Raw genomic sequence first — 26,719 nt, forward strand, 5'->3', positions numbered from 1 at the left:
TTTCACTGAGCCTCAAAAATAATTGAAAACAATATGTTTAGTCATCAATCTGTTGTTTAAGTTATATTTGAAGAAAAACCATGTAGAATATGATACAGTGAAGTTTTAGAAATTCTTATTTGTAAGTGCATTCTGATGTACTGGCATTATAAATCTCTGTGCTATATGCAAATATTTGATTACAGTTACACCAATATTCATTTCTTAGAAAAAATAATTTGAAACATTAGAAAAATGTAATTTTTTTTTTTACAGTACCACACTATATTTTGGCCACCTGATGCAAAGAACTGATTCACTGGAAAAGACCCTGATGCCAGGGAAGATTGAAGGCAAAAGGAGAAGGCAGTGACAGAGGATAAGATGGTTGGATGGTATCACTGATTCAATGGATATGAGTTTGAACAAACTCCAGGAAATAGTGAAGGACAGGGAAGCCTGATGTGCTTCAGTCCATGGGGTTGCAAAGAGTCTGACACAACTGAACAGCAACCAATATGGAGATAATTATTTTACACAGGTTACTGTGTAACATGAAATAATTATTTTACTCAGGTTACTGTTACTGTGGCCAGCCACAGCCACAATCTAATTTTTGAAATACTTTAGTGTCCCAATCCCCTTCATGGATGACAACCTTGTCATGACAAAGGAGCCTGCATAACTCAATGAAGCTCTGAGCCATGACATGCAGGGTCACCCAAGATGGACAGGTCATAGTGAAGAATTCTGACAAAATGTGGTTCCCTGGAGGAGGGAATGGCAAGCCACTCCAGTATTCTTGCTGCAAGAACTCCATGAACAGCATGAAAGTCAAAAAGATGTGACACCAGAAGATGAGCCCCTCATTTAGAAGGAGTTCAATATGCTACTGGAGAAGATCAGAGGGCAATTACTAATAGCTCAAAAAAGAATAAAGTGATTGTGCCAAAGCAGAAATGATGCTCAGTTGTGCATATGTCTGGTGGTAAAAGCAAAGTCCGATGCTGTAAAGAACAATATTGCATAGGAACCTGGAATGTTAGGTCCATGAATAAAAGTAAATTGGATATGGTCAAGCAGGAGATGGCAGGAGTGAACATTGACATCTTAGGAATCAGTGAACTAAAATGGATTGGAATGGGAAAATTTAATTCAGATGAATGTTGTATCTACTACTGTGGGCAAGAATCCCTTAGAAGAAATAAGTAGCCCTCATAGCCAACAAGAGTCCAAAATGCAGTACTTGGGTGCAATCTCAAAAATAACAAAATGATCTCAGTTCATTTTCAAGGCAAACGACTCAACATCACAGTAATCCAAGTCTATGCCTCAATCACTGATGCTTAAGAAGCTGACCAGTTCTATGAAGATCTACAAGACCTTCTAGAACTAACACCCAAAATATATGTCCTTTTCTTCATAGGTGATTGGAATGCAAAAGAAGGAATTCAAGAGATACCTAGAATAACAGGTAAGTTTGGCCACGGAGTGCAAAATGAAAAATGGCAAAGACAAACAGAGTTTTGCCTAGACCGCTCACTGGTAATAGTAAACAGCTTTTTTCAACACAACAAAATTGGTCTCTACACATGGCTATCACCAGATGTTCAATACCGAAATCAGCTCGATTATGTTCTTTGCAGTCAAACACGGAGAAGCTCTATACGAAAAAAAAAAAAAAAAAAAAAAAAAGACCAGGAGCTGACTGTGGCTCAGATAACAAGCTCTTTGTTGCAAACTTCAGATTTACATTGAAGAAAGTCTACTAGGCCATTTAGGAACGAGCTAAAACAAACCCTTTATGATTGATTATATAGTTGAGGTGACAGATTAAAGGAATTAGATCTGGTAGGCAGAGTACCTGAAAGGGTATGGATAAAGGTTCATAACATTGAACAGGAATGACCAAATCATCCCAAAGAAAAAGAAATGTAAGAAAGCAAAGTGGTTGTCTGAGGAAATTTTGCAAATAATTGAGAAAAGAAGAGAAGTGAAAGACAAAGAAAAAAGGGAAATATATAGCTAACTGAATGCAGAGTTCCAGAAAACAGCAAGGAGCTATAAGAAGGCCTTCTTAAATGGATAATGCAAAGAAATAGAGGAAAACAATAGGATGGGAAAGACTAGAGATCTCAATAATAAAATTGGAGATACCAAGGAAATATTTTGTGCAAGGATGGGCACAATAAAGGACAAAAACGGCAAGAACCTAACAGAAACAGAAGAGATTAAGAAGTGGCAAGAATACACAGAAGAACTGTACAAAAAAAGGTATCTTTAACCCAGATTACCATGATGGTGTGGTCACTCACCTAAAGCCATACATCCTGGAGTGTGAAGTTAAGTGGGACTGAGGAAGCATTACTATGAACAAAGCAGGTGGAGGTGATGGAATTTCAGCAGAGCTATTTCAAATCCTAAAAGATGATGTTGTTAAAGTGTTGCAGTCAACATGTCAACAAAATTGGAAAACTCAGCAGTGGTCACAGGACTGAAAAAGGTCAATTTTCATTCTAATGCCAAAGTGTTCAAACTACCCTACAATTGTGTTCATGTCACATGCTAGCAATGTAATGCTCAAATCCTTCAAACTAGACTTCAGGAGTATGTGAACTGAGAATTTCCAGATATATAAGCTGGATATACAAACGGGAGAGGAACCAGAGATTAAATTGCCAACATCCATGGGATCATAGAAAAAAGCAAGAGAATTCCAGAAATAACATATACAGCTACTTCATTATATATTCTAAAGCCTTTGACTGTGTAGATCACAGCAAACTGTGGAAAATTCTTAAAGAGATGGGAACACAAGATCATCCTATGTCTTCTGAGAAACTTGTTTGCAGGTCAAGAAGCAACATTTAGAACTGGACATGGAACACTGGACTAGTTCAAAAATGGGAAAGGAGAACATCAAGACTGTATATTTCACCCTGTTTATAAACATAGACATCATGCAAAATGCCATGCTGGATGAAGCACAAGTTGGAATCAAGATTGCCAGGAGAAATGTTAACAACCTCAGATATGCAGATGATATCACTCTAATGGCAGAAACTGAAGAGCAGCTGAAGACCCTCTTAAGAAGGCTGAAAGAGAAGAGTGAAATAGCTAGCTTAAAACTCAACACTAAAAACTAAGATCATGGCTTCTGGTCCCATCACTTGATGGCAAAAAGAAAGGGAAAAAGCGGAAGCAGTGACACGTTTTATTTTGAGAGGCTCCAAAATCACTGCAGATGGTGACTGCAGCCATGAAATTAAAAGGCATTTGCTCCTTGGAAGGAAAGCTATGACAAACCTAGACAGAGTATTAAAATGCAGAGACATCACTTTGCTGACTAAGGTCCATATGTTCAAAGCTATGGTTTTACCAGTAGTCATGTACAGATATAAGAGTTGGACCATAAAGAAGACAGAGTGCTGAATAATTGATGCTTTTGAATTGTGGTGCTGGAGAAAACTCTTGAAGTCCCTTGGACAGCAATAAGATCAAACCAGTCAATCCTAAAGGAAATCAACCCTGAATATTCATTGGACAGACTGATGCTGAAGCTGAAATTCCAATTCTTTGGCTACCTGATGTAAAGAGCAGACTCATTGGTAAATACCCTGATCCTGGGAAATACTGAAGGCAAAAGTAGAAGACGGAGGCAGAGGGTAAGATAGTTACATAGCATAGTTAAATCAGTAAACATAAATTTGAGCAATTTCTGGGAGATAGTGAAGGACTGGGAAACCTGGGGTGCAGCAGTCCATGGGGTCTTGGAGATTTGGATATGATTTAGTGCCTGAACAACAAAACAACAGTGTTCCAACTTCCCAAATGTCTCATTTATCATCTCTTCATTGTGACCATTTCCGTCTTAACTTATGTATAAATCTAACTACCAAGATCTGTTCTTGCTTTAAAAAAACAATATATTCATATTTCTTGCAATAATTCTCTGTAGATTTTTCAACTTAATTTTCCTCTATTAGTGTTATTTCTCTCATTTTATCAAACACATTTTGGAAAATATTGTCAGTGATTTATTTTCAAATTCATTGGCCACATTTTTTCCTTATCTGTCTTGGTCTTCATGAAATGTTTAACACTGTTAATCAAGTAGGCAGAAATCTACCAACAAATATGCTGAGAAAGTTTCCCTCCAAAAGACTGTGCTGCTTTTGAGAGCTGCTCTCCCCCACCAAAGCCATTAGATATAATTAGGAGATACAGAGTCTCCAATTTTTCCATTTCCTTTAGCAACAATCCTGCTGTAATAGGATGAGGCCATCTAATAGTAAAATATGCATTTTAACATATCAATCTGTGTCACAGGAACCTCTCTAAATGCTGAGTTCTATGTGCTAGAGGAGAACCAATAAGAGTGATTTCTGATTTTAAAAACAACCATATCTGTTTTTGGCTAGGCTTCTGGTAATACAGCTGTGAGCTCCAAGCTTCATTGTGAATTATTTAACACCTAGAATCTCTTTGTGTTTTGTGAAAGATAAACTGAATAGAATGTCTTTGTAACCATGTGGAGAGTAGTAAAACATTAAGAAAAATAATTAAAGTAGGACAAGTCTTATGGATGCTTTTGGGAACACAGCGAGTAATATAAATGTTAATTTTCTGCTTCCATTTGTGATTTTCTTTTTTTTTCTTTTTAAAATTTATTTATTTATTTTTGGCTGTGCTGGGTCTTCGTTGCTGTGCAGGCTTGTCTTTAGTTGGGGCGAGTCGGGGCTACTCTCTCTCTCTTTTTTTTTTAATTTAATTTTATTTTATTTTTAAACCTGAAACACTGTATTAGTTTTGCCAAACATCAAAACGAATCCACCACAGGTATACATACGCTCCCCATCCTGAACCCTCCACCCTCCTCCCTCCCCACACCATCCTTCTGGGTCGTCCCAGTGTACCAGCCCCAAGCATCCAGTATCGTGCTCTCTAGTTGTGGTGCGCAGGCTTTTCATTTCGGCGGCTTCTCTAGTTGTAGATCACAGGCTCTAGGGTGCACAGGCTTCAGCACTTGCAGTTCCTGGGCTCTAGAGCACAGGACTATTAGTTGTGGCACACAGGCTTAGTTGCTCCGTGACATATGAGATCTTCGCTGACCAGGGATCAAAGCTGTGTCTCCTACATTGGCAGGTGGATTCTTTGCCACTGAGCCACCTGGGAAGCCCTATTTGTGATTTTCAAAAGCTGTTTTTCTTTCCTAATTTCTACTTTTTGTGACTTTTCAATATATTGATTCAACAGATTATACAGATCATGTCTAAGTGAATGTTAGATGTTGTATCTTAGGATGTTAGAGATATTACAGCATGTTTTTCTTTTCTTGTCTAAAACATATATATGTGTATATTTACATGAGAGTTGGGTAAAGAAAAGATACAAACAATTATGCTGATAAACTGATACTTGCAGAACAAGTGCAATAGTTTATCATAATGTTCAGTAATGAATGTAAATAAATTATTTTCCCAAGAGTCATTCTTGTCTAACATAGCGTAAAAGCTATGGACTTCTCACTTCTTTGTGAGATATCCCTCATGGCAGAAACTTAATGAATTAAGAAGCAATTAGGACCATTCTTCAGAAATGGTAAATAAATAGAAATTCTTAATCTAGGAGAAATCTCATTATGCTATTTTTTTCAGAATTATTACTCAAAGTAATTCTTAAAAGGAAAATGGAAAGGATTACAGTCAGGTGTAGGTTGTATTTAAGTGTTGTATAGAGAAATTTAAGTTGGAAGAAAGAGAGAAAAAGAGAGATTCATGTTGACATAGTTAAATACAAGACATGTAGTGACTGGTTTTCACACATATCTCAAATCTTCAGAGACTCCTCCAAACTTTCCATCTTATCTAGATTTTTATTTGCCTTATTTTTCTACATCAAACTTTTTATTATCTGCAAAACTATATTTTTATTTGTTCATTACATATCTCACTCTTCAAATGCATATTCAAAGACATTACAAAATTAGCCTTTTATTGCTCACTTTCCAACACTTATCATAATGTGTAGTAGATAGAAAACAACCAATCAACATTTGTAGAAAGAATAAGCAAATTGAAGTAGTGGCAGACATGAATAAAATTTGCAAATTTTCATTAGTTTGGGGAGTCACAGAAGAAGTTAAATTATCTCTTGGCCTTTAAGATAAAGATGGATAAGCATGGAGATAAAAAAAAATTAATGTCTCAAAGCTAAGTAAAAGCTTTATTAACTATATGTTTCCAAGATTAGGAGAAAACAAGTAATATTTGTATTCAAAGGGTTCTTTCTTCCAAAAACCAACAATAAGTCCACATCAATTTGAGTAAACAGATCCAAGAGAAAGAGGATAAAGAGTAATAAATTCCAACTTTAAATAATGTTGATATTTGACCAAATGAGCCTCAGGTTTTGGCATTTATTAAGTGGTCTGTTCTTTATTCACAAAACTGCCTATCTATGTGTTCTCTATATATGAAACTATATATGAAAATGAAGTCACTCAGTCGTGTCCAACTCTTTGCGGCGCCATGGACTGTAGCCTACCAGGCTCCTGCCTCCATGGGATTCTCCAGGCAAGAGTACTGGAGTGGGTTGCCATTTCCTTCTCCAGGGGATGTTCCCAACCTAGGGATCGAACCCAGGTCTCCAGCATTCCAGGCAGATGCTTTAACCTCTGAGCCACCAGGGAAGCCCAAAATAAGGTTAGTAGTGATGAAAGAAATTTTCACATATTGAGGTTGTTTGGCTTACACATGGCTTGACTTGAACTTTATGCTACTAGCACACTCTGTCTTCAGTTCAGTTCAGTCGCTCAGTCGTGTCTGACTCTTTGTGACTCAATGAACCACAGCATGCCAGGCCTCCCTCTCCATCATCAACTCCCGAAGTCCACCCAAACCCATGTCCATTGAGTCGCTGAGCCATTCAACCATCTCATCTTCTATCGTCCCCTTCTCTTCGTGCCCTCAATCTTTCCCAGCATCAGGGTCTTTTCAAATGAGTCAGCTCTTCGCATCAGGTGGCCAAAGGACTGGAATTTCAGCTTCAGCATCAGTCCTAACAATGAACATCCAGGACTGATGTGCTTTAGGATGGACAGGTTGGATCTCCTTGCAGTCCAAGGGACTCTCAAGAGTCTTCTCCAACACCACAGTTCAAAAGCATCAATTCTTTGGTGCTCAGCTTTCTTTATAGTCCAACTCTTACATCCATACATGACCAGTGGAAAAATCATAGCCTTGACTACACGGACCTTTGTTGACAAAGTAATGTCTCTGCTTTTTAATATGCTGTCTAGGTTGGTCATAACTTTCTTTTCAGGGAGTAAGTGTCTTTTAATTTCATGGCTGCAATCACCATTTGCAGTGATTTTGGAGCCCAGAAAAATAAAGTCAGCCACTATTTCCACTGTTTCACCATGTATTTGCCATGAAGTGATGGGACTGGATGCCATGATCTTAATTTTCTGAATGCTGAGCTTTAAGCCAACTTTTTCACTCTCCTCTTTCACATTCATCAAGATGCTCTTTAGTTCTTCTTCACTTTCTGCCATAAGGGTGGTGTCATCTGCATATCTCAGGTCATTGATATTTCTCCCAGCAATGCTGATTCCAGCTTGTGCTTCATACAGCCCAGCGTTTCTCATGATGTACTCTGCAATAGAAGTTAAATATGCAGGGTGACAATATACAGCCTTGACGTACTCCTTTTCCTATTTGGAACCAGTCTGTTGTTCCATGTTCAGTTCTAACTGTTGCTTCCTGACATGCATACAAATTTCTCAAGAGGCAGGTCAGATGGGCTGGTATTCCCATCTCTTGAAGAATTTTCCACAGTTTATTGTAATTCACACAGTCAAAGGCTTTGACATAGTCAATAAAGCAGAAATAGATGTATTTCTGGAACTCTGTTGCTTTTTTCCATGATCCAGCAAATTATGGCAACTTGATCTCTGGTTCCTCTGAATTTTCTAAATCCAGCTTGAACATCTGGAAGTTCACAGTTCGCATATTGCTGAAGCCTGGCTTAGAGAATTTTAGCATTATTTTGCTAGCATGTGAGATGAGTGCAATTGTGCCATAGTTTGGGCATTCTTTGGCATTGCCTTCCTTTGGGATTGGAATGAAAACTGACCTTTTCCAATCCTGTGGCCACTGCTGAATTTTCCAAATTTTCTGGCATATTGAGTGCAATACTTTCACAGCATCATCTTCCAGGATTTGAAATAGCTCAACTGGAATTCCATCACCTCCACTAGCTTTGTTCACAGTGATGCTTTCTAAGGCCCACTTGACTTCACATTCCAGGATGTCTGGCCCTAGGTGAGTGATCACACCATCATGATTATTTAGGACCTAAAGATCTTTTTTGTACAGTTCTTCTGTGTATTCTTGCCACCTTTTCTTAATATCTTCTGCTTCTGTTAGGTCCCTACCATTTCTGTCCTTTATTGAGCCCATCTTTGCATGAAAATTTCCCTTGGTATCTCTAATTTTCTTGAACAGATCTCTAGTCTTTCCCATTCTGTTGGTTTCCTCTATTTCTTTGCATTGATCACTGAAGAAGGCTTTCTTATCTATCCTTGCTATTCTTTGGGACTCTGCATTCAAATGGGTATGTCTTTGCTTTTCTCCTTTGCTTTTCACCTCCCTTCTTTTCACAGCTATTTGTAAGGCCTCCTTAGACAGCCATTTTGCTTTTTCGTATTTCTTTTTCTTAGGGATGGTCTTTATTCCTGTCTCCTGTACAATGTCATGAACCTCAATCCATAGTTCATCAGGCACTCTGTCAGATCTAGTCCCTTAAATCTATTTCTCACTTCCACTGTATAGTCATAAGGGATTTGATTTAGGTCATATATGAAACTAAAAGATGCTTACTCCTTGGAAGGAAAGTTATGACCAATCTAGACAGCATATTAAAAAGCAGAAACATTACTTTGCCAACAAAGGTCCGTCTGGTGAAGGCTATGGTTTTTCTAGTAGTCATGTATGGATGTGAAAGTTGGACTGTGAAGAAAGCTAAGCACTGAAGAATTGATGCTTTTGAACTGTGGTATTGGAGAGGACTCTTGAGAGTCCCTTGGACTGCAAGGAGATCCAACCATTCCATTCTAAAGGAGATCAGTCCTGGGTGATCTTTGGAAGGAATGATGCTAAAGCTGAAACTCCAGTATTTTGGCCACCTCATGCCAAGAGTTGGCTCATTGGAAAAGACTCTGATGCTGGGAGGGATTGGGGGCAAGAGTAGTCCTCAGTTTCGCTCAAATAAAATTCTCCTTTATTCTTATTAAGGACTTTTTTATTATTATTTCTATCACCACATGGAGTATAATTCTATCACCACATGGACTCTTTCACCACACTAATTTGGTCCATAATTTTGGACCAAAATTAGTCAAAACATTGACTAACGGTTAATCATTTAAACATTAGTTTAAAAAAAAAAAAGTGTCCACCAGCCTGCTGCTAGAAAGGTGGGATGGGGAAGATAGGGCATCAACATTGTTTAATGTAATTTGCAATATGTCAAAGAAACCTGCCAAGTTCACCTGGAGTCTGCTTTGGACTGGTGCCCTGCTCTAAGCATGAGTCCCTTGAGCATCCACTCTGCCCTTTGAGCTTAACAGCACTCCAGGTGCTTTGGTAAATTTCTTCTGAAATCAGGATCCTGGATCCTGGGACATACACACATAAGGACTGGTCACCCATTGCTCTGAGCCACCAGTAAGGTTTCTAAAACCTGGTAGGAGAAACTGAGACATTCTCAAACTGATTTCTGCATATACAAACTAGGGATAAATAAAAACTGACTTGATCCTTTCAAAATTCTTACCCTAAGGGAACAAATATACTCCTAGGAGAAAACTTAAGGTTGTAATTTTATTATGTCCTTGAACTGTAAACATAGACCATATTGCCTGAGACTACAGCCTTTGCTCAATCAGTAAAATCCAAAACTGAAAAAAAGGGGGGTAGGATAATAGGTGTCTTTAAACTCAAGAAAATAAATTTAACTTATTCCAGTTTTTATTTACAAACCAGTGAGTTTACATTGTAATGCCTGATTTATGACTAAGTTTTAAAATAAGGCTATGAGTTCTCTGGTTGTGTCTGTTTACATGCATGTGTGTATATTAGAAATATGATACCTCTTTGCCTTCAGATGGTCTTAGAAAAATTAATTTATAAAAGAGAAATTTTTAATTTACTTAAAATAAGTATCTAAAAACTATGTATTGATAAATGTAATCAAAATGAACCTGAATTTTGAAAAGGATCAGGTGATTTTAGATTAATCTTTACTGAGTGAAAACAAGTTAATACTTTATTGGTTTAATTAAATAGGTATATCTTAACAGGTGGACTTTCCTGTTGGCTCAGTGGTAAAGAATCTGCCTGCTGATGCAGGAGACACGGATTCAACCCCTGGTTTGGGAAGATCCTCTGGAGCAGGGCATGGCAACCCACTCCAATATTCTTGACTGGAGAGTCCCCATGGACAGAGGATCCTGGAGGGCTACAGTCCATAGGGTCACACAGGGTAGGAAATGACTGAAGTCACTTAGCACACACGCATGGGACTGACTAATATTGGAATGGATCTCATTAAGTGAATTTTGGTATTAGTAGTAAGCTTGTACAAAACTTGGATTAGATATTCTGTTAGGTGACATCGTTTTCTTGAAATATCTATCTGCTGTTGATATCAGACTGAAAAGTTGCTTTACTTTTGGAATAGCCTGTTGTAACTTTATTTTTTGCCCTTCAAATCATTTATTGTCACTTTGGTCGAGTGAATAAGTATTGTTTTCTACTGATTTATTTTCCTACTTAGCAAAGTGTTTTTGAAACCTTTTGATGTCTTTGAAAAACTTCCTCAAGAGCACCTGAAGCATATCCAAGATAGAAATTAAACTTAATTAGGCTTATTTGCTATGTTAAATTACATGGGAAGCAATGTCAAATGAGTGGTGCTAAATCTTCTCAGATTATATTGTATGGGGGGGTGGGATGGAGTTGTGTGTGTGTGTGTGTGTGTGTGTGTGTGTGTAGTTGCTTAGTCATGTCCGACTCTTTGTGACCCCAGAGACTGTAGCCCACCAGGCTCCTCTGTTCATGACATTCTCCAGGCTTGAATACTGGAGTGGGTGTCCATTCTCTTCTCCAGGGGTTTTCCCAACCCAGGATTGAACTGGGGTCTTTTTTACCATCTGAGCCACCAGGGAAGCTCATATTGTATGGGTAAATGATATTAATATATGTAGTACAGATGATTTGACATTGCTAAAATGTAAATATATTCTAGTTTAATGTTATTAATCATAATTTTAGTTAGTTTTATCATTATTGTATGTCACAAAAATAACCTCAACCCTGAAACTTTGCTTCCAGAACCATGGAAAGGAAATGACTACAATTGCATTTTACTAAGAATTATCTTCTTACTCCAAGGAATAATCTACAATAAAAATCTATTGATAATGTTAGTCTACTTTGGTTTATAGATGGGTCCTACTTAAAAAATGATTGGGGACATTCTAAGATATATATGCAGTAACAACCACAATGAATATAATTGAAAGTTCTTTTTTTTTTTTTTTAACCAAAAACAGAGTCAGCACAAGTTGAATTAATAGTTCTAACTTGAACTCATCAACCAGCTAAAGATCATATATCAAATGTGACTCATTATGTCTTTAAATTGCAGACGACTTTGGAATGTTATGGAGACAAGAAATTTTAACCTCTTCAGGACAGCTTATTAAAAAATGGAAAACAGGTTGCCAGGTTATTAAGTGTTATATACCAAAACTGCTGGCAATTATTAAAATACTAGGGCATTCCAAATCTGGTAGTATGGAACTAAAGGAAATCAGCTTATTGATGATATAGCCAAATAGGGAGCTTTAAATACCCATTCTGTCTAGCCTTGAGAATGGCCACTGCTTTTAACCTTGTCAATTCAGTAGAAGATTTCCGTCAGCAGGCTCAGAAAACTGCCACTGAAGAAGAGAAACAAATAGGGCAACAAGAAGAGGGAATTTTGATCCCATCACATATATATATTTTGGAAATGATAAAACAAACAAAACAAATAAAAAATTATAGTGCCTGTTGGAGTTCAACCATTAACCCAGTATGTACAATCTTTAACTCAATGGGCACTTGAGAAAATGGCTATATGGGGAAAACTGTATGCTTGGAAACTTTCTCCCATGATGGCTCATAAAGTATATGTTTTTCTTACTAACTGCCCTAAATATAATCCTGGAAAATCGCTGCATGGGTCACAAGGCCACTTTTTCCTTCCTAAGGCACCATTTGAGGTACGGCAGTTGGACTTTGTCCAAATGCCACTGTCTCAAGAGTATAAATATGTTTTGGTAACAATCTGTATACTTTCACACTGAGGTGAAGCTTTTCCTTACAGCAGAGGAACGGCTATAAGGTTAAATTGCTATTTGAAAGGATAATTCTTGTTTGGGGAATTCCTTCCAAATTACACAGTTACCAGGGAAATTATTTTGCAGGACAAATAATTAAATCTATTTGTGACATATGGCCAATAATGCAGTATTTTCGGTGAACTTATCACCCCCCCCCCATCTTCAGGACTGGTGGAAAGAATTAATGGCACTGTCAAAACTCAATTGGCAAAACCTTCAGAAGTATTTAATCTCTCATGGGCAAAAGCTCTTCTGCTAGTGCTTCTTAAATTTAGTCCTATGCCTTTTGGTAACATCAGCTGTCTCCTTCTGAAATATTAACAGGACACCCTATGTAATTAGATGAGAGAATATATGAACCAATCTTACTCAAGGGAGATATATTACATTATTGTCAGGGTCTTATTGAGGCACTTAAAAGAAATGAAAAAAGTTGGTAGTTAATTCATTTCTTGGTGAACTTCCCAGAAACAAAGGCCTTAAGGATCATGATTTATAATATGGAGATTTTGTTTATTAGAAAATATGTCAAATAAAAGATTTTTTTGCAGCCACATTGGAAAGGACCTTATTAGGTATTGTTATTGTTAAATAATCCATGCACTGCCAAATTAAAAGGCACAGACTCATGGGTTCACATCTCTTAATTTTAAAAGTGTCTTTGCATTAGACTGGTCTGCAGAGAAAACTGCAGAGAAGAAACAATACCCATAGCAGAAGGAGAAGAAGACAACAGTGGTAGATAGCTGACTCAAGAACCAAACCAGGCCTGTAAGACCCATCCTGGTAGTTCAGATGAACTAGTTACTAAATATTTGCCTCCCTATGAAAATTGGGGGTTTTTTTTAAATTTTATTTTATTTTTAAACTTTACAATATTGTATTGGTTTTGCCAAATATAGAAATGAATCCACCACAGGTATTGTTTTTAAATTGAAAATTACTGCTTTACTCTAAGCTATTAATGATCATTATGGACATAAAATTATCTAGTAAATATGTCACAAAGTATGGCTATCTAACTGATTGTTTGGATCTGTCATCAAATTCCCCAGTCAATAAAAACTGACATAAATCCATTCATAATTCTTGTCACCAACTTTTCAGGTGTTCCTAAAATTATGACTCTACTAGAGAGACCTTGGTCTGGCCTAATCTTTCATGTTTGATTTCTTCAACATATTAATGGGTCCATCCTTTGTTTGATACAGTCCTCAGTACTTAGAGACTGAGCACACCCCAAGGTCCCCTTGTTGCATCACTTGCTTGTTTAACAAATGTCTTAAAGAGAAAAATAGGAGTAAACTATTCTGGTAACTCCTATATGTTAAATACAATACAGATGACTTTTAGAAAGCCTGCAAGAAAATGATTTATGGTTTAACATTGTGTTTACAGAATTCCCAATTAATGAGACTTTCAATGAGAGCACTCTGGGAGGAATCACTGTGTCCCCCAGGTTTTGTTTTAATATTATAATTGACCCAGTTTCTGAAGGATGGGCACATAAATTGTCTTAATATCTGGCATACAGAAGGTTTATGCTTATTGGGACATTATGTTACCTCATTGTCTATATATAAGGAAATAGATGAATCTCCTTTCTCTCTTTATTACAAAGTCAATAAACACATGTTAGTAAGATATCAAGACACTTGGTTGCAAAGTGTTTTGTGAATTTTGGTTCTTAGTGCATGAGTATATGATCAGAAATCTATCAGCTGTTATCAGTCAAAGAGTCAAGGACTCTACACAAATCATGTCAGAACAAGCATCCCTAAATACCTTAGCCCAAGAAGTATCAGATAACAGGGTTGCCGTAGATTTTCTATTGGTTAAACAAAAAATATTTGTGCTCCTGCTCACAACACTTGTTGCTCTTATATCAATACCTCTGGAGAAGTGGAGACATACCTAGAAAAAAAATTCCCCAAAGATAAATTGGTTATAAGATATAAGGGAATATAACTCTTTAAGTGATCTATTTAGTTGACTCCTCTCTGAAATAAGCATTTTTTCCCACCCTGTTTTACAGATGCTTATCATTTTCATAGTATGTATTACTATTCTTTTCATAGTTATCAATCTACTCATGACATGTATCACTGCTTTCTTTAAAACTATTGCTAAAAACACATTTTCAATGCTTGTTCAACAATGTGATATAACTGACAATATGTGTAGCCTATGAAATGTTTTATTGTCAGCATATAAAATGTCAACATATAAAATGTTTTCTTGTGTTTGTTCACTATATCTGATTAGTTCTGCCCCCTAAGTGGATAACTAAGAAAAAATATATATACATATATATGAAAAAGCTTGTCACTGAGGGACACAGTGGACCCACTAGAGGCAGGCAGTACCACCCTGGCACCGAGGGGCAAATATACTAATCATCAAATCTTTATATCAGAAGGTTTGCAATCAAAACTTGGAAATAAGGAAAGAAAATTCCACCTATTAAGTTATACTGTTGTTGTTTAATTGCTAAATAGCATCCTACACTTTTCAACACCATGGACTATAGTTTGCCAGACTCTTCTGTCCATAGGATTTCCCAAGCAAAAATACTAGAGTGGGTTGCCATTCCTTCTCCATTAAGGTAAGAAGTTATTTGGCTAATACATGATTGGGTTTATGCTAACTAGAAGAGCCTATACTGTAGCCTATCAGGTATACACTTTAAATCTGCTTTAACCATTAAAGCATGTACTGTCCAGAAGTAAGGATTATCTATTTTGAAGATAGTGATAAATGCATCCATTTTGGGGGTGAAATTGCTAGTATTCCATCTATGGTAAGACTCAATTCTCAGATGCAAAAGCCCTACTGACCCATTGTGTACATATGATTCTGTTTTTTCCCCCTTAAGCCTTGAAGGAATGAACCCCTGCCATGCTTCTTTGTTATGACAAGATATAAAATTATGCCAAAAACCATGCGTCTACAGAGAAGGTCCTCACAGCTATCTGAGAGACTGTCTTCCAGGTTATAGACCTCAGTCTGGCTGGAATAAAACATTTCTTAAGAGATTACAGTTCCAGAGGCTGAGACAGTAGGAAATTATGGAGCAGAATTTGAATAAATACTTGAGCTTGCTCTGGATCATCTGTCTGGTTGCAGGCAGAGTATGTGCTCTAGTTACTCTGCTCTGCTCTCTTTCTTTAGATTATACCATATAGACTAATATATAATTTTTCAGTTATTTCACCACAGAAGGCCATACTTGCTCCTTTCTAGTCTACTGTTCACTCCCAACTCCAAGCCACTCAATTAATCCAAATTTTTACAATTATGCACATCTTACAACAAGCACATTTTGGGTTGAGAGGTGTTATTTCTTGTTAGGTCCACACTTCAACAACATCAGAGATTAACATCTCCAGAAGCATACAGCTATACTCTGTCATTAACTTACTAAAAAAGTACATGCCAAGAAAAGGAAACTAATATACATCATACGCATGTGTGTTAGTCTCTCAGTCATGTCCAGCTCATTGTGACCCCATGGACTGTAGCCCACCAGGCTCCTCTGTCCCTGGTGATTTCCAGGCAAGAATACTTGAGTGAGTTGTCATTCCCTTCTCCAGGGGATCTTTCCAACCCAGGGATCAAATCTGGGTCTCCTGTGTTGCAGGCAAATTCTTTACCTTCTTTCCTGTCAATATATGTCATAGACGCCACAGTTCCTGAACTCTCTTATTAGAGATCTATTTGTACATATCTTGTGGAATGTTGTCAATAATAAGCAATTTTAGTAGTTAGGGAGGGACATGGAAACTTAATAGTTACTGAGAAAGGGTTAAAATCAATTTAGTATGTTAATTTCATAAGTTTTACTATATATTTTATAAACAGGGTATGCGATGTGTAGGAACAACATATATTCAATGGTGTGAAAAGAATCTAATATGTTAATATAGGAACTGTGAATAACTTATTTCTAACAAATTTTATTAAAGTAGACAGGGCAGAGAATTTTCATTTCATAGATAATTTCCTCATATTTCACTGAATTTAAAATTGAATTAGGATGGTTCACAGTACTTGAAGACTATTCAAACCTTCACTTGTTATGTAAGGCAAGGACACATTGATATGATTTGAACACAGCTAGTCAGTCATTCAAACTCTTCCCTACTGTTCAGCATTGCTAGGCTCCATTGATATTCACCATGACATTAATGGGTGATGAGCAAAACTGAACCATAGACAGAACTAAAGACTCAGCTTGTCAAAGGATGCTACTGGAAACAGGACATTTATATCCAGAGAATTGAATCTCAGCAAATGTGCTGTGAATCTTGTTCATTTGTTAAACTACAGTTACTTTTACCTTATAAGGGGAGCCAAGCACAAAGTAAGAATTTCCAGAATAGTGAGGTGGGGGTGAATAAGGATAGGAAACTCTTAAGATCAAGGGAAGCAAGATTTTTCCCTCCAAAGAAATCCTCCTTCATGCTGGATTAAGTCACAACAGTTCAAATAATGAGCTATGGGAATCTGAGGAGTATAAGCCTTTCTATATTCTTATTTATGTAATGTTCTCAGGAAATTTATATATCATTTTGTACCAAAAAAAAAAACAAAAAAACAAAAAAAACCCTGCTTGTTATCTTTTGTTATCTTGTTATCATCACTTCATTGCCTCATTCTGAAAAATGCTACTTGTTCCTCTAAGGTAGCATATGCATGTATGTTCTGCTATCAAGAATTGAACCTAATACAGTTTAGTTCATTTTTATGTCTTAACTTAGTTAAGTACTTTCATGAGATTACTTTTTAAAATTAAGGTAAATTAAATTTTTATTAACATATAAAAATAAAAGATATAATTTTAACAAATATTCTGTTAAATTATGAAAGGTGTTCTCTTATATCAATTCATGAAATATACAACATCACTAAAAATCATTTTAACTATTTTAAGAATGATAAAATCAATTTCTAAATGTAAATATAGCTATATTTAGATGTTTAACAGCATTTTGGTAAATTTTAAAAGCTTGTCATGTGAAAAGAGTATCATATAATAACAAGACATATAAATTGCAATTAGGTTCATTTATGTGAATACCAGTGATCAATTCAAGCAGCTTTGTTAATTTTAGCCAATAATTTTAAAAAGTCATTATATCCATCAACAACACAGTGATAATATTAACATATATTCAGAACATTATCATAAAGAGAAAATAAATCATACAAATACGATGTTTAACATAAAGACTAAAATACTAGTAACATAATTATTAAGACTAGTAGAACTGTAAGTCTTTAAAGAAATAACATAGCTGGTAGTATTATTTTACAAAAAATCCTAACATGTCTGTAGTTCACTATAGGCCAGTCATAGAGTTCATATATTAATCCATTTTACTATTTCTTTTACTTTTCTTCTCATAATTTTCTATAATTTATGGTACATTAGCAGCAATACTTTTGAAAATTACTATAAAGGAAAATTATCAAGAAGGAAATTCTTGAAATTCCAGAGAAATAGCAGAGTCAATAAATAATTTTCTCATTTTGTGAAAACAAAACATACAACTATGTTAAACTGTATCTTATTTTTAAAGATAATGTACCATATCATTCTAAAAATAAGTTAATCTAAGTAACATTCATTTTTGAACCTGATAAATTTTTTTCTCACTTAAGTTTTAAAAATGAAATGTTTAAAAAAGAAACATTTTTTAAAAAATAAAATATTATAAAGGATGGTAAATGTTTAGTCTCCAAAGCTATAAAATTTGGCTTCATTACCAACTTTTATGAAATTTGCCAGTCTTTTATTTTTAAGCATATTGTATTTTCCTAGATGTTTTTCCAATTTGTCTCTTTTTTTGAAATCAATATAACATTTTTCTATAATAAACATTTTTAAATCATTTTAGAAAGCTTAAAATAAAATCATAATAATGAAGATTAAAATTACCCCATATATAAATTCATAATCCAGGGTTAAAAATGTCAATGTACATTACCTATATTTGTATTCATTTATTACATTACATTTGCTGTATGTTACATTAATTTGCTAATTAGAATTTTTCACATAGAATATTTGCTACAGAAAAATTAAGAAAACTTTTCCATCTTTCCCAGATATCAATAATGTATGTCATAAAAATAACCTACAAACTGAAATGACACTAGGGAGAAAGCTATAGCTTGTCTATCTTTATATTTAATAATAAAACTAATGGTGATGGACAGGGAGGCCTGGTGTGCTGCGATTCATGGGGTCACAAAGAGTCGAACACAACTGAGCGACTGAACTGAACTGAACTGAAGTTGATAATATCCAGCATGTAAAGGTGAAGGGCTCTGGATTTCAAAACTGGGTCTCTCTTTTACTAATATGTGAGTTTGGACAAATTACTAATAAGCCTCATTTCAAATGCACAGAAACATTTCAGAAACTCGTCAAAGTGATGTGTGAGTAACTGTGAAATGATGTTTGTGAAAATGGTTGGCACGTTTCCTGGCATAGGGTTAAGTGTTCTGTAAATGTTTTCTATTGTTTTTATTACTGTCCTTTACAATCTAAACAGAATCAGAGGCTTTTCCCCCTCTTTACATTATATGAAGGCAGATTTCATATAACAAGTAACAATTGGTCAAGTACATTTGGCCTTGGAGTACAGAATGAAGAAGGGTGAAGGTTAATAGAGTTTTGCAAAGATAACTCACTGGTCATAGCAAACACACTCTTCCAACAACACAAGAGAAACTCTACACATGGACATTACCAGATGGTCAATACCTAAATCAGACTGATTATATTTTTGCAGCCAAAGGTGGAGAAGATCTATACAGTCAACAAAAACAAGACCGGGAGCTGACTGTGGCTCAGATCATGAACTCCTTATTGCCAAATTCAGACTTCAGTTAAAGAAAGTAGGGAAAACCAATAGACCATTCAGGTATGACCTAAATCCCCTTACAATTATACAGTGGAAGTGAAAAATGGATTTAAGGGATTAGATCTGATAGACAGAGTGCCTGAAGAACTATGGACTGAGGTTCATGACATTGTTTAGGAGGCAGGGATCAAGACCATCAGCAAGAAAAAGAAATACAAAAAGTCAAAATGGTTGTCTGAGGAGGCCTTACAAATAGCTGTGGAAAGAAGAGAAGTGAAAGGCAAAGGAGAAAAATAAAGATATACCCAGCTGAATGCAGAGTCCCAAAGAATAGCAAGGAGATATAAGAAAGATCTCCTTAGTAATCAATGCAAAGAAATAGAGCAAAACAAGAGAATGGGAAAGACCAGAGATCTCTTCAAGATAATTAAAAATAACAAGGGAACACTTCATGCAAAGATGGGCACAATAAAGGACAGAAATGGTATGGACCTAACAGAAGCAGAAGATATTAAGAAGAGGTGACAAGAATACAGAGAACTATACAAAACAGATCTTCAGGACCCAGATAATAACAATGGTGTGATTACTTACATAGAGCCAGACATCCTGGAACGTAAAGTCAAATGATGTGATGCCTTAGGAAGCATCACAACCAACAAAGCTAGTGGAGGATATGAAATTCCAGTTGAGCTATTTCAAATCCTGAAAGATGATGCTGAGAAAATGCTGCACTCAATATGCCAGCGAATTTGGAAAACTCAGCAGTGGCCACAGGACTGGAAAAGGTCAGTTTTCAATCCAAGCCCAAAGAAAGGCAATGCCAAAGAAAGCTCAGACTACCACACAATTTCCCTCATCTCACATGCTAGCAAAATATTGCTAAAATTCTCCAAGCCAGGCTTCAACAGTATGTGAACCGTGAACTTCCAGATGTTCAAGCTGGACATAGAAAAGGCAGAGGAACCCGAGATCAAATAGCCAACATCCACTGGATCATCGAAAAAGCAAGAGAGTTCCAGAAAAAGATGTACTTCTGCTTTATTGACTATGCCAATGCCTTTGACAGTGTGGATCACAACAAATTGTGGAAAATTCTTAAAGAGATGGGAATACCAGACCACCTGACCAGCCTCTTGAGAAATCTGTATGCAGGTCTGGAAGCAACAGTTAGAACTGGACATGGAACAACAGACTGGTTCCAAATAGGGAAAGGAGTACATCAAGGCTGTATATTATTACCCTGTTTCTGTAACTTATATGCAGAGTACGTCATGAGAAACACTGGGCTGGATGAAGCACAAACTGAAATCAAGACTGCCTGAAGAAATACAATAACCTCAGATATGCAGATGACACCACCCTTATGGCAGAAAGCTAAAAGAACTAAAGAGACTCTTGATGAAAGTGAAAGAGGAGAGTAAAAATGTTGGCTTAAAACTCAACATTCAGAAAACTAAGTTCATGGCATCTGGTCCCATCACTTCACGGCAAAGAGATGGGGAAACAGTGCAAACAGTTACAGACTTTACATTTGGGGGCTCCAAAATCACTGCACATCACATCTGCAAAATCAGTTTTGCAGATCACTCCAAAATCACTGCAGCCATTAAATTAAAAGACGCTTGCTCCTTGGAAGAAAAGTTATGACCAACCTAGATAGCATATTAAAAAGCAGAGACAATACTTTGCCATCAAAGGTCTGTATAGTCAAAACTATTGTTTTTCCAGTAGTCATGTATGGATGTGAGAGTTGGATTATAAAGAAAGTTGAGCACTGAAGAATTGACACTTTTGAACTGTGGTGTTGAAGAAGATTCTTGAGAGTTCCTTGGGCTGCGGGAGATCCAACCAGTCCATCCTAAAGGAAATCCGTCCTGTATCATTGGAAGGACTGATGCTGATGCTGAAAATCCAATACTTTCACCACCTGATGTGAAGAGCTGACTCATATGAAATGACCCTGATGCTGGGAAAGATTGAAGGTGGGAGGAGAAGGGGAAGACAGGATCAGATGGTTGGATGGCTTCACCAACTGAATGCCCACGAGTTTGAGTAAACTGCGGGGATTGGTGATGGACAGGGAGGCCTGGGGTGCTGCAGTCCATGGAGTTGCAAAGAGTTGGACACGACTGAGTGACTGAACTGAACTGAACCGACCTGAACACATGGTCTAATTTACATTTGTCAAGTCGTGCAATTCTTTCCTGACCAGACCAAGGGAGTGCCTTACCTACGAAATGGCCTTTTACTGAGAAGTTTTACAATGCCTGATGTTCCACTGCACCCTTCTTTAAGAATTCACAGAGCATCACTAAATGGTCCCTATAAATTTCAACAACCTCAGTCAATGTTGCAGATCTGGGAGCCTCCTTCCCTGTTATAGATCACTTTTCAATCCATTCTGAGCCTCTATTAATATGCTTGTCTCCCTGCTTTCCTAGTAGATCTTCAGACTCAATGGTGTTTCGAGCTTAGTTATATTCCTGCACCAGAAAGAAACAAAAATGTAATCCAAACATGATATACAAAGTGACTTTCACCTGTTTGCTATTGTCAGTGTATTAGTGAATGTCCAATTTTCATCAATATAATACATCAGACATAAATGCAACCAATAAAATCTATTTCAAAACAGATTCTTCAGAGTGAAATAAATGTAAATCTCTTGCTATATACTGAGTAAAACTGAGGTTCAAAAAAACCTGTGTGGTACTGTATATCCACACATCAGCAGTATACAATGAAATCTCAATCTTCATTCAAAGACAAGAAAAAACTACTTTTTATATATGTCATTATCATGAGAAACATGTCTCATTGTACCTCTGCTGATGCTAAGTCACTTCAGTCATGTCTGACTCTGTGCGACCCCATAGACGGCCTTCCACAAAACTCCCCCATCCCTGGGATTCTCCAGGAAAGAACAGTGGAGTGGGTTACCATATCCTTCTCCCATTGTACCTCATGTTAGCTAATTTCTTCTCATCACAGAAGTTAAAAATACATGCACTTATATTTAAAATAATGAGAAAAATAATAACATATTTACTAGTCTGATTTTACTATTAAATAATACCTGCATTTGGGTGTATACATTTCTGGACTTTATTCATACATATAGTTCTTATTTGTTTTCCTTTATAATAATATTGCTATGGCATTACAAACATTATTAAATAACATGAATTTCATTTCTACTTAGCAATTTTATTCTTTTTCTATGCCAGTGTTCTTTAATTGGACTAGTTAATGAAAACATAGCATTGAATTAATTTTTATAGTATATTTTTATTGTCCCTGTTAAGCATTTAGGGAGTTTTCAACTTACTGTTTAGATGTCACCATGATGATCATTCTTAAAGTAATTTTGTTTATGGTCCAATGTACTCTAAGGAAAAAAAAATATTAAATACAATTGGAAATTTTAATAGACATGCATATTTATAAAGAAATACAAATTGCTCTTAGGAAAAAAAAATAATTGCAACTATTTAATCTCCCACCATAATCCAAGCATTCAATTTTTATTTCTACTATAACAGTGGCAAATAGATGATTTTTATAGGTTCTAGTTTTGTATTAAAACTATATGTTTTATACTGGCTGGGTATTTTTTCATTTAATATGTGAGGTAGAACTTTTTAAAAAGTTAATAATAATCTAATCTCTTCAGTTTATTTTCTGTTGCTACAATATGTTGTCTGTTGTTCTACTTTTGTTCACCCACTTGCCGTTGAAGACTTTTAATTTGTTTGCTTACATTCTTTAGATGTTAAGAACATTAATAATTTTTCTATTAAGATTATTTTATTACATATATTTACAGACTATAATTTTCTATTTAATTGCTTTTGTACTTGAAACATTGTGGCTCAGCTGGTAAAGAATCTGACTACAATGTGGTAGACCTGGGTTCGATCCCTGGGTTGGGAACATCCCCTGCAGTAGCGAAAGGCTAGCCAATCTAGTATTCTGGCCTGGAGAATTCCACAGACTGTATAGTCCGTGGGGTCGCAAAGAGTCCGACTGAGCAGCTTTCACAGTCACAGTCACCTGAAACATACTTTTAAAAACTGAGGTAGCCAAATCTAGTTTTAAATATGTATATGCATAGATGAATAAAAGATGCAATTATATATTTACATTTGCATATGCACTTATAATTATATAATTTATAAAGATATATATTTAAACAAATTTATATCTGAATTAGTTTATATAGAAAGTTCATAAATATTTAACTGTCAGTTAAATATTTGCTGTATATTTTTATATTTCAAGTTTATTGAACCGATGAAGGTTGATATCACTAGTGAAAATCATATTGATACAATTAATTGCCAATATATTTTGATAAGAGGGAAACTTGGCTACTGTGGCATTCTTCATGAAAGACTATAAACTCAGTGCAACCATGAGGAAGTCAGAAAGACTCAAATTAAGAGATATTCTAAATCAGTTGAGATCATGAAAAGCAAAAGAAGACTGTTACAGATCATAGGATACCAAGGTGGCATGATGATTGAATAAACTGGTGGCATTCTGAATAGAATCCTAGAAACCAAAAAAACTTAGTGGAAAAACTGCAGAAATTCAAATGTCTCTAACTTACTTACGAATACTGTACCAGTGTTAATTTCTTGTTTTTGAAAAACCTACCATGATTATATAATATTAGGAACATTAAATGAAGGGTGTATGGAAACTCTGTATTTTCTTTACATGTTTTCAGCAAATCTAAATTTTTTCCAAATATATTTATTCATAAACTATGATCATGTATCTATATAATGATATATCTAAAATTTACTTTGTTTTATTTGTAAGACAAATGCCTAGCTTTTTCCTGCATGAGAATGGTTAATATTCTCAATGGCAAATATATTTCTATTGGCTTCTTAAAATTCTTATATACATTTTATATTATTAATTTCAGCAAGCCTTTTTACTTGTAAAAAATATACCTGCCTATTTTCTATTGCCCTCTCTTACCTCATGATTTCATGTCCCATTTTATCTCTCTGGACTTCCCTGGTGGCTCAGATGGTAAAGCATCTGTCTACAATGTGGGAGACCTGAGTTCAGTCCCTGGGTTGAGAAGATTCCCTGGAGAAGGAAATGGCAACCCACTCCAGTTCTCTTGCCTGGAAAATGCCATGGACGGAGGAGCTTGGTGCAGGCTACTGTCCATGGGGTCGCAAAGAGTCGGGCACGACTGAGCGACTTCACTTTATCTCTCTGAATATTTTCTTATTTGTAAAATACTTTCTTACTTTACATTTTATCCCTGATCAAAAGTATTTTTAGAATACAATCATATATACATTGAACTTGATTCTTGTCCTTAATCTGTCATACTTTATTCATTCAACTTTGATTTTGTATGTGTTGTTTACTCATCTTTGTATTGTGACTATAAAATCAAGGCTCAAATTGCAATTTTCCTCTTTTGCATCTTATATGAGGACAGAGGAATGCATATTTTTCCTAGGTGAATTTTGAGGTGCTAATTTTCAACTTTTCATGGTAGTCACCTGCTCTTCTGAACTTGAACTCTCTTTTCTCACTGGAAGTTTCCCTGACTAATACATTTAATTGCACATCTGTGCCGTATCCTTGATCATGTTGAACTTCTCCATGTCCTAGAATTAACCCTGTGTTACTTCCTTTGCATATGAGACAGGTTAATTTCCATAATAAAGTAAATGTAGTGAGAAAGTCTCATGCCACAGGAATTACGAATTCAATGTTATAGTCTGTTTTAGAAATAGATTAGTTTATAGGTGAGGCACATCAGTATTGAGCTTTGGGGGTTTCAGAGAAATTTTCTCTCAAATTGATGATTATTTTTTTCCATTTTTGTAGTCAATGCAATAAATAAGTCTAGAATTTAGAACTAAAGAATGCATGTGAAGCAAAATCTTAAGGTTTTGGAAAATATATTTGTTTACATTCCTTGTTTAGGTACCACTGAAATTGCTTTAGTGTAGGGTGCTGCTGCTGCTGAGTCGCTTCATCCGTGTCTGACTCTGTGAGACCCCATAGACAGCAGCCCACTAGGCTCCCCCGTCCCTGGGATCCTCCAGGCAAGAATACTGGAGTGGGTTGCCATTTTCTTCTCCAATGCATGAAAGTGAAAAGTGAAAGTGAAGTCACTCAGTCGTGTCGGATTCCTAGAGACCCCATGGACTGCAGCCTACCAGGCTCCTCCGTCCATGGGATTTTTCAGGCAAGAGTACTGGAGTGGGTTGCCATTGCCTTCTCCTTAGTGTAAAGTAAGTCACTTCAGTAGTGTCTGACTCTGTGCGACCCCATAGACGGCAGCCCACCAGGCTCCCCCGTCCCTGGGATTCTCCAGGCAAGAACACTGGAGTGGGTTGCCATTTCCTTCTCCAATGCATGAAAGTAAAAAGTGAAAGTGAAGACGCTCAGTCATGTCCGACTCTTAGCGACCCCATGGACTGCAGCCTACCAGGCTCCTCCATCCATAGGATTCTCCAGGCAAGAGTACTGCAGTGGGGTGCCATTGCCTTCTCCGTCTCCTTAGTGTGGGATAGGTAATGGAAAAAATGTAGTCCAAGAACATACTTAAAAATCTTTCTCACTGATGTTGGTTATATCAGTCTCTTCCTTTTGCAACAACCAATTTCTAGATCTTGGTATATGTTCTCATTCTTCTATGAAATTAAAGTTACAGTCACATTTTATCTCTTTGTTATAGCTTCATAAGCAATTAAGGAGAAGGAAATGGCACCCCCCTCCAGTACTCTTGCCTGGAGAATCCATGGACATAGCAGCCTGTCGGTGAGCTACGGTCCATGGGGTGGCAAAGAGTTGCATACGACTGAGCAACTAACACACACATAAGAAATTAAAGGAAAACTTTTAGCAGGTTTTTCAGGCACTGTAGGTGATTGTTCAAACTCATCATTTTACATTTTGTATCTTAATAGAATTTGTTTTCAATAAATCCTTGTTCTTTACATCAGATGACAGTAGCTACATTATATTCATGGGACAAAAATATTTATATTTATACATATAAATATTTATATGTATAAATATAAATATTTATATTTTGTCTACATAATGTCATCCTTTTTAAAAATCAAATATAATTGGCATGGAAATAAACTTTATTCAGCAAAACTTAGCTAGCAAATAAAGCATGGCTAAGACACCTTCTTGAAAACTTCAGAGAAATTGTCCAATACTAAATTGATAAAGATGTTTTATTTTACTTAGTTGTCCTTTCCGTATTATGTTAGTATTTGATTTAAGTTATTTAAAGAATATGGAGTTTATAACAAATATAACTGACTTTTAGGGTAATTGGGAAAAAATCTTATAATTAAATAATAAAGTATCCTGCTAGAATAAGGGAAGAATCTGCTCTATAAATCATGGTAATTTG

At 36.0% G+C, this 26,719-nt stretch overlaps 1 non-coding gene across 1 annotated transcript; it reads right to left on the reverse strand.

Annotated features, from left to right (window-relative positions):
• Window positions 1-6,598: 6,598 nt before the first annotated feature.
• Window positions 6,599-6,670, reverse strand: TRNAS-GGA. The gene has a single exon. It is a non-coding gene; the product is annotated as a tRNA-Ser (tRNA).
• Between the last annotated feature and the right edge of the window lie 20,049 nt (window positions 6,671-26,719).

This window comes from Bubalus bubalis, chromosome 19 (assembly GCF_019923935.1).
Source record: "Bubalus bubalis isolate 160015118507 breed Murrah chromosome 19, NDDB_SH_1, whole genome shotgun sequence".
NCBI classification, from domain to species: domain Eukaryota; kingdom Metazoa; phylum Chordata; class Mammalia; order Artiodactyla; family Bovidae; genus Bubalus; species Bubalus bubalis.